The sequence below is a fragment of the Talpa europaea genome, assembly GCF_964194135.1.
Source record: "Talpa europaea genome assembly, chromosome: 5".
NCBI classification, from domain to species: domain Eukaryota; kingdom Metazoa; phylum Chordata; class Mammalia; order Eulipotyphla; family Talpidae; genus Talpa; species Talpa europaea.
This window is the reverse complement of record NC_140071.1, coordinates 142,540,525-142,546,625: the sequence shown is the minus strand read 5'-3', so window position 1 is coordinate 142,546,625 and position 6,101 is coordinate 142,540,525.

The window sequence follows — 6,101 nt, the reverse complement described above, 5'->3', positions numbered from 1 at the left end:
CGGGCGGCCGGGCTGGCGGAGGGGCTCCTCCGCGGGACGGTCCGCGGGCAGCGCCCGCTGCTTTTAAGGGCGCGGCCCCGCCCGCCCGTCCGCCCTCCCGAAAGGGGGCGGCCCCAGCCTGGGGTGGGCCCGCCAGCCTGGGAACCCGCTGGAAGCGCCGGGAGGGGGCGGGGCGGGGGGGCCCTCTGGAGTCCCGCTCGGCCGCATCCGCACCCAGGCGGAGAGATGAGCGACCCCCCCACCCCGCAGAAACCGACTCCCCAGCCTCCCCCGCAGTCCCCAGCGCCTCGCCCCCAGGGCCTCCCGTCCCTGCCCTCCGGGGCCTCTCAGCCGCACCCTGATGCGATCAGTGCACCCCAGAGGTGAGGGTGTCGCCCCCCTGGCTACGCAGCAGGAGGACTACTTTGAGGGGGTGTCCCATGCCTCCCCCTCCAGGGCCAGGAGGGCTGGCCGGCTGCACAGGTCTGTCCGGTTCCTGCCCGTGACCCTCCAGCCCCGTGGACGTGGACGGGGGCTGTCCTCTCTCTCCCCAGCAGAGGGGAAGGCCGGCCCTGCCCATCAGGGTGTCTGGGTGCAGAGACGCAGGGGGAGCGCTGGAGCCAGGCTGGGCACACAGTCAGCCTGCAGGAAGGGCAGCCGTCCCACCCCCTGCTTATGGGGCAGGTTCACTTGAGGGGCCCCTTCAGACTCTGGTCCCACCCTGAGTCACAGGAGGATGCAGGGCCCCTTGGAGGGAGGGGCTGGGAAGGGACGGGGTGCATGTGGGGTGGGGTCTGGCTGGTGCCCCTGGCCAAAGGCTCTGGAAGCAAAAGCAAACCAGAGGCCTCGGGCAGCAGGGGACGGCTCAGGAGTGAACCCAGAGCTGGGGTCTCCACTGTGGGGAGCCCCTGAGGCCTGGTGCCATCTGAAGAGCCTGCAGGGGCAGCCGGGAGGTTAAAGTGAGTGCGTACAACACGCGGAACAGCACACGCGCCGGCCACACGGCTCCTTGGTGGCACATCGGATGCCCCGCGGCCTGTGGGAGCTGGCGCCGGGGCCGCGGGCCGGACGGAGACCCCTGCCCTCCCTCTCCAGATGGGGCCACAGGGGCTGGGCCCCTTCACCAGAGCGGCGCGGGGGCTGCTCGTGAAAATAAAGGTGGTTTCCATCCACGTCTACGGAGCCCAGGGTAGGAAGCTCTGGTCCAGAGGATGCACAGGGAGCTGGGTGGGGCTGGGTGGGCCTGGGTGGGCCTGGGTGGGGCTGGGTGGGGCTGGGTGGGGCTGGGTCCCACCCCCAAGGCTCCCAGCACCTGGGGACTCAGGACTTTGTGGGGCAGCCTGAGCCAGGCAGTCTTGGGGACACACCTGGGGCGCCCGGCCGAGCAGTCTGTGGCTGGGCGCCCGCGAGGAACAGCAGCGATCTGGGAAGGGAAGGAGCTCACTCTTCTACGCCTTCCCCTGCAGAGGGGACGCTGAGTCTCAGAGCTGCCGCGGAGCGGAGCCCACCCTCACGGGGCCAGGCGGCCTCTCCGCCGCTCCTTGGGCCGAGGCTGCTGGTGCCCTCCCCGCATCGCTCGCGCAGCCGTCCCGAGGCCCTGGCGGGGTGCTGCTGGCGGGGGCGGGCACTGCTGAGATCCCCGCAGGAGGTGTGGGAAGGGCGAGGTCCCCGGGTGGGTTCAGGTGGGTTCAGTCCCTCCTCTTGGGCCACACTGTCCCCAAGGGTCTCTGACCTTTGCAGCCTTGTGCGATGGGGAAGCTGCGGCCCAGGGTGAAGGAACACACCTAGCCCCCCTTCTCCAGTCGGAAGCCGGGCGCCGCCTTGGGGACGCCATGATCCCCCTGAGTGGGCAGGCAGGGCTCCCCGGCTGCAGGCAGTGGGGCTGGCACAGGCCCAGAGGGAATCGGTGTCCAGCTGTGGGGGAGGCAGCGCCCCCTGCTGCTGGCCCTCCTTCCTGCCTCTGGTTCTGCAAACCAGGATGCGCTGCCAGGTGCCCCCGCCTGCCCGCCCCGCCTGCCCGCCCGGGAGCGAGGACGCCTCGGGGCCCAGGTCCAGGCTCCTCCTGGCGCCGGGGTGGGGGCATGCTGAGCCCTCCGCGTGGGCTTCCGGGCCTTTTGCTGGTGTGTCAGGCTCCCCTGTGTCCCTTAGTGTTCCCCAACAAATATTCTATTTGTCTAAACTTATCCTTAGTTCATTTGTTTTTACAGCCACCCCCAAATACTTGCGGCTTTTTACACACGAGAACGAAGAAGGGAGAGAAGCAGAGTGAAGCCAAAGAGTGCTAGAGCGAGAACGGGCGGCCAGAGGCGCGGTGGACACACGCGTTCTCGTCAGGAGATGTGCTTTCCGTTGTGCATGTCTGTGAGGTTGGCTCTGAGCTTCCTGCCAGCCAAGGCAAAAAGGGAGACACCCACTGAGCAGGCCCCCAGCATCTGAGGCCAGGCCCCACTTTGCTCCTCGTGTGACCTTGGGCCTCAGTTTTCCGGGGAACGAGAATGACGCTGCCTGCTGGGGTTCCGAGGCCCAGAGGAACAGCAGCAGAGCCCACGGCGCCAGGACTCCTGCCCCCTGGGGGGGACACCTGGCTGGCCCTGCCTTGAGCACCAGCGGGCTTGGCCTGGTCAGAGCCCCTGAAAAGGACCAAGCCCTCCCTGAAGTCAGAGTTCAAATGTAGGTGACTGTGCAGTTGGGGGTCCCCCAGGGGGCCGGCAGGCCCAGCGCTGGTCGGCCTCTCATGGCTGCGCCCCCTCCCACACACATCGAAATGGACCTCAGCCCCGAGACCGCCACAACTGGAGGCCCCGAAGGTGGCTCCCTGGAGCCTCCAGGCGGGACGTGGCAAAAAACACCTCCCCGTGGGGCGGGCGGGCCTGCTGACCATGCCTGCTGACCGCGCCCACTGGCCGCGCCGCCCCGGGCGGGAGCATGCAGCAGGCGCGCAGGTGCCCTGAGCCTGAGGTCTGCAGCCGGCCCTGCGGTGCGGTTTCCACTAAGCGGAGTGCCCAGTCCTCACCAGCTCCGGGCACGCGCCGCCGCGTCTCCCAGATGGTGAGGGCCCGCCCTGTCCCAGCGCGCACACCAGGAGCCCGGTGCTGGGAGGGACGGGGCAGTGTGCTGGGCCGCTCCCGCCAGGGTTGGGGTGGAGCCGCTGACTGAGGCTGAGACACAGAGGGTTGGACGGCGGGAGGGGCGGCCACTCAGGGCCGGTGATGAAATCAGGGCCACCCAGCCTCGGTCCGTCAGCCCTGGTGGGACAACCATCCTCAGCCCAGACTGTCTGAAGTCCCAGCCCTTCCTGGAAGTCTCCCCAGGTCACCCCACCCATGGGACCAGAGCAGCCTCCCCGGGGAGGGTCCGTCCTGTCCCAAGATGGCCCGTGGGGCTGGAGCCCCTCCCCGCTGGGCCCACAGGCTCCAGGGTCCTGCTGGGCCAAGGGTGGGCCCTCAGAGCTTTCATGCTGCCTCAGGACACAGCACCCCAGACCCTGCCCCTGACTGTGGGACCACTGCCCGTTCAGGGGCTCTGCCAGCTCCTGCCCCGTGGGTGTGACCCCCGGTCCTGTGGGGCTCCTGCCGTCCCACCATCGGGGAAGAAGGCCGAGGTGCAGAAAGGCAACGTGACCTGCCCAGGTCATGGCCGACGGTGCTGACCGCTGTACACGCCGCCAGCATGGCCATGGGGGCAGGGAGGGAGGTCAGGGCCACCCCGTGACAGAGGAGATGCCCCTGGTCGAAGAGCACCCCGCACGGGAGCCTAAAGGCCGCCTTGTGTCCACTCCAGGAGGGCCACACACCGTCCAGGAGGAACCGGGCCTGACCCCCTCACTCTCTGCTGTCAGCCCTCAGGGAGCGGCTGCTCCCTCCCCGGCCAGCCTGGAGCTCTGTCTCCAGGCCTCCCCAGCCGCCCTCTCTCTGTCTCTGTCTCTCTGTCTCTGTCTTTCTCTGTCCCTGTCATGTGGTAACCTAACCCCGAGGCTCCCTGAACCACCCCCTTTTCTTGTCTCCCCCCAGCAACTGGGGACTGCAGGAGTCTCTCTGGGGTCACTGCCCAGGGTCACTGCCTCGGAGGCAGGCTGGTCCCAGCTCCGCAGCCTGCTCGTTGGCTCCACCTCTGCAGAAACCCTCCGGCCCTGGGCAGTCTCTCCCGCTGCCCCCTGGCTCAGCCAGTGAGGCATAGCTGCTCTGCACTGTGGGGTGCCCAGATGGGGCGGGTGCCCGTGGGGGAGGGGCGCCAGGTAGGAGGCATGCCTGGCGGGGTGCCCTGGGCCCGGGGGATGGTGTGGACACCCACAGTCCATCTTCCCTACCAGCTGGGCTGACCAGCAGGCCCCCCCCCAACTCCCGCAGCGAAGCCCGGCATGGTCCCGGGGCCCAGTTCAGAGAGGAGCTGCTGCCCCAGGTGTGCCCAACAGCACAGCCGGCCTCCCCCCAGACCCCGACTGCTGGCACAGCACCCAAGGCCTGACTGGACAGTCCCCTCCTGGGCTGGCGGAGGGCACCACGGGCTGACTTCAGCACTCAGGGCCTCCTGCTCATCCCCTCTCGGGGAGGGGCGGGGGAGCTGGTGGTGCTCAGTGTGCTGGAGGGGGGCTGTGCTCAGGGAGGAGCCTGACGGACCCCCAGTGCGCCAGGACTGGAGAGGGGGCTGAGCAGTGTCAGGGTGCAGGGTGAACCCAGAGCCCAGAGGGCAGGGCCCAGACACCTGGGCTGCAGACACAGCGCCCCTCCCCCCTGAGGCTGCCGAAGGGGTGCGTGTGCTGTGTGTGTGCTGTGTGTGCTGTATGTGCTCTGTGTGCTGTGTGCTGTGTGTGCCATGTATGGGTGTGTGCTGTGTGTGCTGTGCCCTGTGTACTGTATTGTGTGCATGTGTGTGCTGTGTGCCATGTGTGTGCCGTGTGGTGTGTTGGGTGCGGGCCCACGGGCCGTCCCGGGAGGCAGGGAGCGGGGGAGTGTCCCCTGCAGCGCTGTCCGGGGGTCCCGTAGCTTCCCGCGGTCCAGGCCCCTCGGCATGTGGCGGCTCTGCCTGGAAGCCCTGCCCGTGGGCCGGCGTTGGTCCCCGGGGCTGGCCGTGGCTTGTGCATACGCAGCACTTTCGAGGCTCTGGCTGGGCCGCGGGGGTGACCTCACCGAGGCGTGCCCTTCCCGCACCCCGGGCAGCCCGCGAGGACGCCGGATTGGCCGCTCCGTGGGCTGGGCTGGCTCCGGAGGCCCCGGGTGGGGCGCGGGCCTCTCCCTCTTCTCGCGCTGGCCCGGCCCATCCTCTGCCCAGCCCACAAGGCGCTGGCCCATGCTCGGCCCCGCGGCCCCGCGGCCCCCACTGTGCACAGACGGAGCCTCCTCTCTCTGTGTTCACTGTGGCGCTGCCCCCCCCAGATCACGCGTGACCCCTGCGTCCCCCACATGGCGAGCATCACCTACGTTTTCTGGGGCTACCACGGCTTCCCCACTGTCAGGACCCCAAATCTACGCTGCTGATGGCCACCCCTGCAGCCTCTCCCGAAACGTCTCGTGCCCCATGCTCCTGGAGGTGTCTGGAAGCTGCCTGCAGGCTCAGGGGCCGGCGGGACCCCCACCTGCGAAGGCCCCACCCCAAGGGGCTCAGCGGGTGCGTGGAGTCCCGTGGCACCCACCTGGCACCCAGGGCGTGAAGCGGCAGGGGCAGTGGGCGGGGCAGGTGTGGTTCTAGGAGTCCCTTCCCTGCTAACCTGCCCCTGCGGCCTGAGCCTGCCGGTCAGGGGCACAGGCCCAGGCGGGGCAGGGCGGGACGGGCGCACTTGACCCTGCAGGCCAGGGAGCCAGGCCAGGCGGCGCTCGGGACAGGGCTTGGGCAGTCCGTGGGGCAGATGCAGGGGGGAGGCAGGGGTGAGTGGGGGCATCAGGGGTGTGAGGGGGACGGGGGGCTCAGCGGAAGCCTGGATGCAGGTGGGAAGGCAGACTGGACCACGCGCACAGTAGGACCCCACATCGGACCGTGGAGGCACGCTGCCTGACACCGGCTCTCCCATAGCCCCAGGGCCATGTGAGCCCGAGGGGGCAGGGGTCCAGTGCCCCCCTCACCAGAGCCGCCCGGTGCCTCTCAAGGGGAGCACACCTGCGCGGCGGTCAGGCTCACAGCTCACCGGA